Below are 11,881 nucleotides of genomic sequence, written 5' to 3' on the forward strand. Positions count from 1 at the left end.
AACTTTATAAACAATCACGTGCAAGAAGACATTACACAGTACGAATAGTTTGTGCTTCTACGTGTCGGCCATCTGCGGATGCCAAGTGTGTCAACCATCCAACACCCAGATAATTTCATATAACTTTATAAACAATCACGTGCAAGAAGACATTACACAGTACGAATAGTTTGTGCTTCTACGTGTCGGCCATCCGCGGATGCCAAGAGTGTCAACCATCCAACACCCAGAACGGGGGTAGCGTTTTAGAACTTGTCAAGTCGCGGGCTGAGACGCTGCCAAGCGGCGCCCATCCAACGCCAAGAACAGAGCGCTGAGAGCCAGCCACGTGGCGCACATCCACGGCCCCACACGTTGACGGTCGAAGGGCCAGATCTGCACATCCACGGCCCCACGCGTTGACAGACATTACACAGTACGAATAGTTTGTGCTTCTACGTGTCGGCCATCCGCGGATGCCAAGTGTGTCAACCATCCAACACCCAGATAATTTCATATAACTTTATAAACAATCACGTGCAAGAAGACATTACACAGTACGAATAGTTTGTGCTTCTACGTGTCGGCCATCCGCGGATGCCAAGTGTGTCAACCATCCAACACCCAGAACGGGGGTAGCGTTTTAGAACTTGTCAAGTGGCGCGCTGAGAAGCTGCCAAGCGGCGCCCATCCAACGCGCCAAGCGGCGCCCATCCAACGCGCCAAGCGGCGCCCATCCAACGCCAAGAACAGAGCGCTGAGAGCCAGCCACGTGGCGCACATCCACGGCCCCACACGTTGACGGTCAAAGGGCCAGATCTGCACATCCACGGCCCCACGCGTTGACGGTCCAAGGGCCAGATCTGAATGCTGAGAGCAAGCCATGTGGCACCCATCCAACGCCCAGATCCGAGGGCTCTAAGACCGCCAAGTGTCGGCCATCCAAAACAAATTCTGAGGCCTCTTAGGCCGCCAAGTGGCGCTCATTTGCACCACAGATCCGAGGGCTTTGAGCTTGCCACGTGGAGCCCATCCATAGCACAGATCCGAGGGCTTTAAGCCTGCCACATGGAGCCATCAGTAGCACATCCATGGCCCCACGCATTGACGGTCCAAGGGCCAGATCTGAATGCTGAGAGCAAGCCATGTGGCACCCATCCAACTCCCAGATCCGAGGGCTCTAAGACCGCCAAGTGAAACAATTCTGAGGGCTCTTAGGCCGCCAAGTGGCGCTCATTTGCACCACAGATCTAAGGGCTTTGAGCTTGCCACGTGGAGCCCATCCATAGCACAGATCCGAGGGCTTTAAGCCTGCCACATGGAGCCATCAGTAGAAAAGATCCGAGGGCTTTGAGCCTGCCACGTGGATCCCATCCGTAGCACAGATCCGAGGGCTTTGAGCCTGCCACGTGGAGCCCATCCGAGGGCATCGATACTGCCACGTGGAGCCCATCCAAGGGCATCGATACTGCCACGTGGCGATCATCTGCACCCCAGATCTAGGGCTCTGAAACTGCCACGTGGCAATCACCTGCACCCAGATCCGAGGGCTCGACACTGCCACGTGGCGATCATCCGTACCCTAGATCCGGGGCTCTGACACCGCCACGTGGCGATCATCCCTACCCTAGATCCGGGGCTCTGACACCGCCACGTGGCGATCATCCGTACCCTAGATCCGAGGGCTCTGAGCTTGCCACGTGGCGCCTATCCGTACCCTAAATCGGAGGGCTCGAGACCTGCCACCTGGCATCCATCCGTACAGAAATCCGAGGGTTTTTAACCTACCACGTGGCACAAATCCGTACCTTAAATCTGAGGGTTCTGACCCCGCCACGTGTAAAGCATTCACGGGCAAGATCCGAGCGTTGTCATTCTGCCACGTGGCTGCAATCCGTACACTAAATCGAGGGCTTTGATGCCGCCACGTGGCGCACATACGTACTCTGAATCGAGGGCTCTGAAACCGCCACGTGGCGCACATCGTACACATAATCCGACGGTTCTGAGCCTGCCACGTAGTTCCATCCGTACCCTAGAGCCGAGCTCTGAGAGCTTCCCACGTGTCAAACATTCACGGGCAAGATCCAAGCTTTGTCGTTCTGCCACATGGCATCCATCCATGGACCAGATCGGAGCATTGATAGGATGACACGTGGCGCCCATACAGTGCCCAGATCTGAGCTCTGTGATCCCACCATGTGTCCCTCATCCTATGGCCGAGATCTGAGGGCTGTCATCCCGCCATGTGTCCCTTATCTATGGTCGAGATCTGAGGGCTGTGATCTCGCCACGTGTCCCTCATCTATAGCCAAGATCTGAGGGCTGTGATCTCGCCACGTGTTGCTCATCGTATGGTCGAGATCTGAGGGCTGTAAGCCCGCCACGTGTCCTTCATCCGATGGCCGAGATCTTAGGGCGGTGAGCCCGCCACGTGTCCGCATCAGATGGCCCAGATCTGAGGGTTGTGAGCCGGCCACGTGTCCTGCATCCGACGACCAGATCCGAGGGCTGCTAGGCTGCCACATGTCCCACATCCGACGACCAGAGCCGAGGGTTGGTATAATGCCATGTGTCCCACATCGGACGACCAGATCCGAGCGCTGCTAGTCTGCCACGTGTCTCTCATTGGAAGCCCAGATCCGAGCGCTGAGAGTGTAGAACGTGTCGAACATCGAACACCCAGATCCTGTGGCTGAGAGGATGCCATGTGTCCCTCATCCGAAGCCAAGATCCGACGGCTGAGAGGGTCGCACGTGTTGAACATCGAACACAAATCCTGTGGCTGATAGGATGCCACATGTCGATCATCCAATGGGTAGATCCAGGGGCTGCGAGTATGCCATGTGTCAATCATCCAATGGGCAGATCCAGGGGCTGTGAGTATCGCACGTGTCGATCATCCAACGGGCAGATCCATGGGCTGAGAGGACGCCACTTGGCAATCATCCAACAGGCAGATCCGAGGGCTGGGAGGACGCCAATTGGCAATCATCCAACTGGAGGATCCGAGGGCTAAGAAGACGTCACTTGGCAGTCATCCAACGGGCAGATCCGACGGCTAAGAAGATGCCACTTGGCCATCATCGAACGGGCACATCCGAGGGCTGGGAGGACGGCACTTGGCAGTGATCCAGCCGGCGTATGCAAGGGCTGGGGGGACGGTACTTGGCAGTCATCCAGCGGGCATATCCGACGGCTAGAGGACACCACTTTTCAATCACCCAACGGGCATATCCGACGGCTAGAGGATACCACTTGTCAATCATCCAGCGGGCATATCCGAGGGCTGAGCGGACACCACTTGTCAATCATCCAGCAGGCATATCCGAGGGTTGCGAGGACACCACTTGGCAGCGTCGAGCCCTCCCTCCGATCTGGGGCGTGGATGGGAACAGTGATCCGTCCGATTGTCCTTTGGTTAACCCTCGGTTTAGATTGGAGTCCTAACTGTGGTTTATCGGCCGATGATGGGAATAACAAACGATGGTTTGTTCACAGTGTATTCACTCAGCTCTGCACCTGAACTTTGGATCAGTGTACGGCAATAAATTCCTTTGAAGAGTGTCATCACTCTGACTTGCAGGTGGAGTTGGAACATGGTTGCCGCATTAATTTTCGTTTACAGAAACCCCTCCTATCCATTCAAATAAAGATGAGGCGCCTGGCCAATCAATCCTGCTCCGTGTGTATTTACTGTTTGAATGGAACGAAAAAGAAAATGGATTAAGACAGCTACTTCAGCCCATAGTACAATATCACAATCCCTAGATGCCTACTAATGAATTGTTTCACTGGTGTTTATACTTTACTCTTGCTGGCAAGCTGCTCTAGAGTAAACGTTCGCTCTCTTAACATGTCCAGATACCGCGATCAAAAACCCTAATAAAATTATGAATGAGACCTGCCCTTGTCGAGGCCCGCCCGCTTATCAATGCTCTACGCAACGCCTGCTTATCGATGGGTTGCATATCCATGCCATGACAGGCACACTCACAGTTTGATTTCAAAATTGGAGAATTGTTTTAAGTTTTGTTTGGAATGGTAATATAATTATTTTACAAACTTCGAACAGCAAGTTAAAAAGACGAAAACTTACCACAGTTCAATTAAGCTAATCGGATAGCTATGCTGAACTTTAAAAGATTCACACATGAGGAACTAAAATAGTGGTTACTGAATTACCATTGAAACATGATGCATTGTTATTAAATTTTATAAAATGGATGTGACGCTAAGAATATCCCTAACCAAATATAGTATAAACATTTCTTGAATATCCAGATCTCGCAAATGCAAATACGTTTACCCAAATTCAAGAAGAGCAATTGCTAATACATTTACTCAAGTATTCAAGAAGAGCAACCCTTGAATATATAGATACTACACTGCAAACTTTTAATTGAAGGTTAAGTGAATGAATCCTGCAAAACTTAAATTGATGACTAACCAAACAAATCCTCAAAATATTAAATAAGAAACTTCATTATGAAGATCTTCCAAATTCAAATTTAAATTGATGACTTTTGAAATCATATACAAAGCTTTTAAATTGATGACTTTTGAAATCATATACAAAGCATTTGCAATAGTATGGAGTTGATTATCTAAGTACCAATCTAATTAATTTTCAGAAAAGAAAAACCAAATATGCAAACATAGTCTATGGAATTGCAACCTCTAAGTGAAATTAAATTACTTTAAATCAATAGTTAACCCCAAACAAACCATCAAACAAAAGACAGACTATTCTGTAATAGTTTAAACACTGGAAGAGACAGAAGATCGACTTGTTATTCTACACGAGATTGATTTGTTATTCTACAGAATTGGGCCTCTTACCCCTCTTAGCAAACACATTGACTGAAATTTTGGCATATAAAACTCAATCCCATGGCATAAAATGTCTGGGTGATTGCACTCTTCTGATAAATTGCCACAGGCAATTATAACTCAAATTTTGACGTATAAAACTCAATCCCAATTCCATGGCATAAAATATCTGCGTAGTTGCATTCCTGATAAAATGCCACTGGCAATTATAAACAGATTCTTACTTTGGCAATTATAAACAGATTGTAAAACTAAGGGCGGTGATTGTATGAACATTCTTTCCAAGGTAAATTTTTGTGGTAAAATTTTATTTTAATATCACACTGAAAAATGAAGTTGAACACCTATATCTTGCCAAATTAAACAGAAAACGACTAAAAACCATGCAATGTAAATAGTAATTAACAAAAAACTGTAAATAGTAATTAACAAAAAACTATAATAGTTCTACGCACTCTAAAGTTTCCAAAGTTCATGTTATGCAATGTAAATAGCAATATAATGTAAACAGTAGTGTCAGGGAATGTAGATAATGTAGATAGCAATTAACAAAAAGCTTTCTAAGCACTCCAAAGTTAATGTCCAGTAAATAGTGATCAACAAATAGCTTAATAAACACCAATATCAAAATACTTATTATCAATTGTCAAGTAAGTGCACTAACACTCCAAAGTTAATGTCAAGTAAATAGTGATCACAAAAAATTTAATAGACACCAATATCAAATTACTTGTTAGCATATAACAATGTTCTAACAATCAATGTGTTTCAGAGCAGATTTTAACTACAAAGCATTGAATATCAAAAACACTTTTTCTGGGTGAATTTAAAAAACAAATGAATATTTTAACTACAAAGCATTAAATATCAAAAAACTTTTATGTGAATATTAAAACACTTTTTATTTGTGAATGAATTATACCATATTATGTTGTTCTATCAAGTGTTAATGTCAAGTAAATAGTGATCACAAAAGGCTTAATAGACACCAATATCAAAATACTTGTTATCAATGTGCTAACAATCAATGTGCTTCAGAGCAGATTTTAACTAGAAACACTTTTATGTGAATATTAAAACACTTTATTTGTAAATGAATTATACCATATTATATTGCTTGACCAAGTGTTAATGTCAAGTAAATAGTGATCACAAAACGCTTAATAGAAGCCAATATCAAAATACTTGGTTATCAATGCGTTAACAATCAATGTGCACGTGGTTATCAATGTGCTTCAGAGCAGATTTTAACTAGAAAGCATTGAATATCAAAACACTTTTTATCACTTTTTTTTTGGTGAATATTAAAACACTTGTTATTTGTGAATGAATTATGCCATATTATGTTGCTCGACCAAGTCACATTGAATATCAAAACACTTTTTATCACTTTTTTTTGGTGAATATTAAAACACTTGTTATTTGTGAATGAATTATGCCATATTATGTTGCTCGACCAAGTGTCCACTGTCCACAGTGCTAATAAAGACATCAGCATTCAGGACAGGAAAATAATGTCAGCCAACGTGGAATGTATTCTTTTAACCATAAAATCCAATGTCTTCCATGTGAGATTCAACTGTCTACAACACTCAGAAACATCATTAAAAAAAACAACATTCACAATGTATTTGCCATCATATATTCAAAGTGAATTATATATTTGCCATCCTATATTCAAAGTAAATTATAACCAACAGTCTACAATGTTCAGAAATACCTTCAAGATATATTCGAGGTAAATTATAACCAACAAGGGCAGTGATCATATAACTATATTCATAGCATGACAACAGTGTTCTCAAAGTAGATCCATATGAACTATGCTAATAAACGGTTGTTTGATCCACAAGCAAGTGTAACAATCCTCAAAGCACATATATCATGTATTTAGGGTAGATTATCACCATCTACAAATCAAAGATGAGGCAGCAACGAATGAACAATAAACAGGAAAACAGAAGTGTGACTGTGTGAGTGAAGCATACCAATAGTTAAATGTTTATTTAAGTATTTAGGTCATGCATTAAGAGTACTGTCAAAGAGGTCATAATTAAACAGTACCCAAGCACTGAAGAAGTAAACAGAAGTGTGACTGTGCAAGTGAAGCATACCAATAGTTAAATGTTTATTCAAGCATTTAGGTCATGCATTAAGAGTACTGTCAAAGAGATCATAATTAAGCAGTACCTGAGCACTGAAGAACCTCAGAACAGTCATGAATCTGGACATAGCGAATGGGCAGTTCAGAAAATTGGCTAGTATATGTAGATACACCCCAATTTTAAAGAAATTCATGGGGTGCGTGTGGAGACATCTCCAAAATTTTAAGAAATTCATGGAAAACAAAGTGGCATTTGTGAAACATTTCACAGTGCATTTTGCTAAGTTTCACAAAACTGGGGGTTTGGCAAAACGTTTCACCACATGCCCCTGCATCCCAAGGGCATGGGAAGCACCAGGGATGCATTCTCAACCATGTGCTCGAGTGCAACCATGTGGTCAATGCCCATGGAACGTGGCAAACAAATATCACTGAACTTATTTTTTCAATTTTCTGAACCAACAGTTCATGAGATCCGCTCACAAAAGACAACTTCAAGGATCCCATTCAAGGAATTAGGAAGTGATGTTAACAAAATAATCATGAGACATATTATTGAATCTTGATGTTGATATGCTAACTGCACAAATTTGTATTAGAATTTCATTCTGGATGAGCAGGGGAACATTAACACACAAAGATAATCAAATATAATCAAGGGAAAAAAAGTGAGGTGGTTACGCAAAAGAGAGGTCAGCAAATTTTCTGCTTTGTCCAACTTGTCTAATTGGATATACAAATATGGAATACATCTTCTCATGTTTAAAAATAAATTAGCTTTACATATATCTGCCAAATAGGCCAGAAAAGAGATTCGTACAAACCTCTTAAGCAGGCTCACACCTAATAAAAAATGTTTCCAATAAAAAATTGACCCAGAGAATCATAAGAATAGGGAAGACAATAAAGAATTATGCTGGATCATTGTCATTGACAGCCATAAATACACCCCAGAATAATATTATCTTGCCGCACAATCATTTCTCATTTCTCGCAAGCATAATCAGCCTGTGACATGGACATTGGAATGACAACGCTGCTGCTTTCATAAGAAACATAACAATATTCGGTGAAATATCTGTTACTCTGACTCCCAAAAGGGTGATGGTGGGGACTTAACCACTTTTCAGCAGCCCATCAGCACCATATTACCCAGCATGATCAAGTGCTATATTCATATCTCCAACTTCTTAATACATCTGCAAAAGCATAACGTGAAATTACTAGGCCTGCAGGGATATTTATTCAAAGTTGAGCTCGCTTGAATCTTGGCCTAAAATCAGGTCTCCAGTTAGTGTCAAAGGCCTTACAACAAAAGGCAATTTGTAAAGAAGTTGCCCAAGCTTTGTGCTGTGGAATTCAACTAACCTGCTCCCCAATCAATCAAATCAAGGCCAACAAGGAGGAATGAGATCCCTTGAAACAGTAAAAAGTAAAAATGAATTCCTTGAGCAGACAATAAACTCCTAGCCGAGGCTGTTGAAAGAAGAAAATCTAAAGCCAATTCTTTCTAATATAGCCAATTGCCTTTCTTTTTAAAGAGACTGTTTCTGCTGCTGTTCGCTCAATTTGTTGAGGGCATCAAGGGCTGACTCTGAAACAACCCGATGATACTTTGGGTGTTCTAATTAAGGACAGGATTCCTTCTCCATAAAAGCAACGAAATCAGCTTCAGATGATCCGCCCCAACATTTTTGTCACCACCCATTCATAAGCACCGCCAAGTTACAATCAGCTTCAGATGATCTGCCAAACAATCTATGGGCATTACCAATTCTCAAAAGCAGACTCTCATTGTGATTCATAGTCATAAATACACCCAGAATAATATTATCTTGCTGCACAATCATTTCCCATAAGCATAATCAGCCATGAAAATGTGACACTTGGACGTTGGAATGACAAGTCTGCGCTTTCATTAAAAAACATACAAATATTTGGTGAAATATCTGTTACTCTTACTCCCCAAAAGGGTGACGGCTTAAACATAGCCAATTTCCAGCAGCCCATCAGCACCATATTACCCAACATGATCAAGTGCTGTATTCATATCTCCAACTTCTTAATACATCTGCAAAACCATACCATGAAATTACTAGGCCTCCAGCGATATTTATTTAAAGTTGTGCTCGCTTGAATATTGGCCTAAAATCAGGTCTCCAGTTAGTGTCAAAAACATTACAAGGAAAGGCAATTTGTAAAGAGGTTGCCCAAGCTTTATGCTGCCGAATTCAACTAACCTGCTCCCCAATCAAATCAAGGCCAACAAGGAGGAAAGAGATCCCTTGAAACAGTAAGAAGTAAAAATGAATTCCTTGAGCAGACAATAAACTCCTAGTAGAGGCCGTTAAAAGAAGAAAAGCTAAAGCCAATTCTTTCTAATAAAGCCAATTGGCTTTCTTTTAAAAGGGTTGTTTCTGCTGTTGTTCGCTCAATTTGTTGAGGACATCAAGGGCTGACTCTGAAACAACCCGATGATACTTTGGGTGATACTTTGGGTGTCCGGGTGTTCTAATTAAGGATGGGATTCCTTCTCCATATAAGAAACGAAATCAGCTTCAGATGATCTGCTCAACTTTTTTGTCACCACCCATTCATAAGCGCACTGTGAAGAGGTTGCCCAAGCTCTATGCTGCGGAATTCAACTAACCTGCTCCCCAATCAAATCAAGGCCAACAAGGAGGAAAGAGATCCCTTGAAACAGTAAGAAGTAAGAATGAATTCCTTGAGCACACAATAAAATCCTATTAGAGGCTGTTAAAAGAAGAAAAGCTAAAGCCAATTCTTTCTAATAAGCCGATTGACTTTCTTTTTAAAGGGTTTTTTCTGCTGCTGTTCGTTCAATTTGTTGAGGATATCGAGGGCTGACTCTGAAAAAACTTGATGATACTTTTGGTGTCCGGGTGTTCTAATTAAGGACAGGATTCCTTAAAAGCAATGAAATCAGCTTCAGATGATCTACTCAACTTTTTTGTCACCACCCATTCATAAGCACTGCCAAGTTGAAAGAGCCCAGAGATCATGGCATTGAATTTTGTTACAGACATTGTGTTTTCAAAGAGAAGATATGGAGCAATGAAAGGGAACGATCTTGTTGCAGAAAGAATATTAAAAAACGACATGATAGCAGGCACATAGTAGTTAATTAAGCTTCTGGCAAAAACATAATCATTGGAAGGATGATACAAAAAAGAGTGAATGAATAGAAAGGGGGCATGAGCTTTCGCAGCAAAAAGGAATGGAATATTAAGTTGGCCTTCTTCGAGAAACCCATCTGCAGACACAAAAGAAAAGAGAAAAGTGTTGCGATTAAGAAACAAGAGGAAAACTCATTCAGCGATTAAAAATCAGAATAAAAAACTTACAAGAACTTCACTACATAAATAACCATTAAAGCAGATTGCAAAAAGCACCTCCTTAATGTTTTAGTTTTCCTAAAAGCATGTATTATGGACTAAAACCAACCTCTTTAGAACGGATTATGTCTTGTGGACAAAAACATAATAACTGCATTGGACCCAAGTTGTCATCTTCAATGACCTTCTCACCGAAGCAGGCTGTTCTGCAATGTCGCCCAAGATCCAACGGCAGAGAACAAGCTGGATACCACTGCTAACAACTACAATATCTCCATCCTCCTTGGCAGAATAAGAAAGCTGGATATAAAAGAACTGCTGTCGAGTTCTCCAATATCTTCACCCCCTTGGCAGAATAAAGCTGGCAATAAAAGACATTTGAGATCGAATCTGGCGAAGATAAAGTATGGAAAATAGTACTGAGATAAACACTGACATGACATGCTCTGGATTTGTAGTGGAAAGCTCAACTGACCTCCGGCTATTATTGTTGAAATCGATAATAAGCATGCCTCTTCTGTCATAGTTCGAATCCCATATTAACTATTGGATGAAAGGCTGAAAGACTCGTGGAATTGATGACAGCTGGTGGTTGAAATGCCATTTCCATATGGTAGAAGATAATCACTACCGGTGTGACTTGTGCACTCTCCCTTTTATCATTCTCTATTGCATCAAAAAAAGTTGTCTGTTTGACTTTCTAAAAAAATAATTTTGAAAAACATTGAAACTCTTTCAAGGATATAATTAGTGGAATCATCAGATATCCAGAGGGCTCAAAGTGGGGTGTGAGGCACCCACATCCTATTTTCATTATCCAAAATATTCCTGGTATAAGCCCCGGAGGAACCAATGGATATGAGCATTGATCTGCGCCTCTTACAGGGGATAGATGTTTGGGCTGTGCAGTCTACTCAAAGTGGGGTGTGAGGCACCCACGTCCTATTTTCATTATCCAAAATATTCCTGCTAGAAGCCCTGGAGGAACCAATGGATATGAGCACCAATCTGCACCTCTTACAGGGGATAGATGTGGTGGTTGCACAGTATATTATCCAAAATATTCCTGGTAAAAGCCCTGGAGGAACCAATGGATATGAGCACCAATCTGCACCTCTTACAGGGGATAGATGTGGTGGTTGCGCAGTATACTGAGCCGCTGAAGGGGTTTGGGTAGATAGTGATACATGATAAAGGGGAAATTCCTATAAACGCTTGGCATTATGCATATTCCAGTAAAAAGGAGGATACATTTCTTCAACTATCTTGCTGAAGCTCTGGCACTCATTTTAGAGAGTCTGCTTTTTTTAAGCTTGACCTCAATACCGTCCTTCAAACAAAGAAAAAGGTCGAGGGTAGATTCCTGCTTATTGTTGTAATAAGCATTTTTCTTTTTTTAATCTTGACCTCAATACCGTCCTTCAAACAAAGAAAAAGGTGGAGGGTAGATTCCTTCTTATTATTGTAATAAGCAAGGGTTCGTCCGTCATCAAGATGCTTTCCTGCTTAGATTAGATGTTGCTGGTCGGAGGGAATGCCTTCTTTGGCCTGGATCTTATCTTTTACATCTTTACCAGTGTCAAAGCTCTCGAAGGTGTCAAAGCTCTCA

General features: G+C 42.2%; 1 long non-coding RNA gene across 1 annotated transcript; it reads right to left on the reverse strand.

Annotated features, from left to right (window-relative positions):
* Positions 1–7,799: 7,799 nt before the first annotated feature.
* On the reverse strand, positions 7,800–11,502 carry LOC149201610 (uncharacterized). Its single transcript, XR_016253458.1, has 2 exons — positions 10,382–11,502; positions 7,800–10,190 (listed from the first exon to the last, which is right to left on the reverse strand). It is a non-coding gene; the product is annotated as an uncharacterized LOC149201610 (long non-coding RNA).
* Positions 11,503–11,881: the final 379 nt, after the last annotated feature.

The sequence above is a fragment of the Pinus tabuliformis genome, chromosome 2_1 (genome assembly GCF_031772625.1).
Source record: "Pinus tabuliformis cultivar Carrire ecotype Pingquan chromosome 2_1, CPIR1, whole genome shotgun sequence".
Taxonomy (NCBI): Eukaryota; Viridiplantae; Streptophyta; class Pinopsida; order Pinales; family Pinaceae; genus Pinus; species Pinus tabuliformis.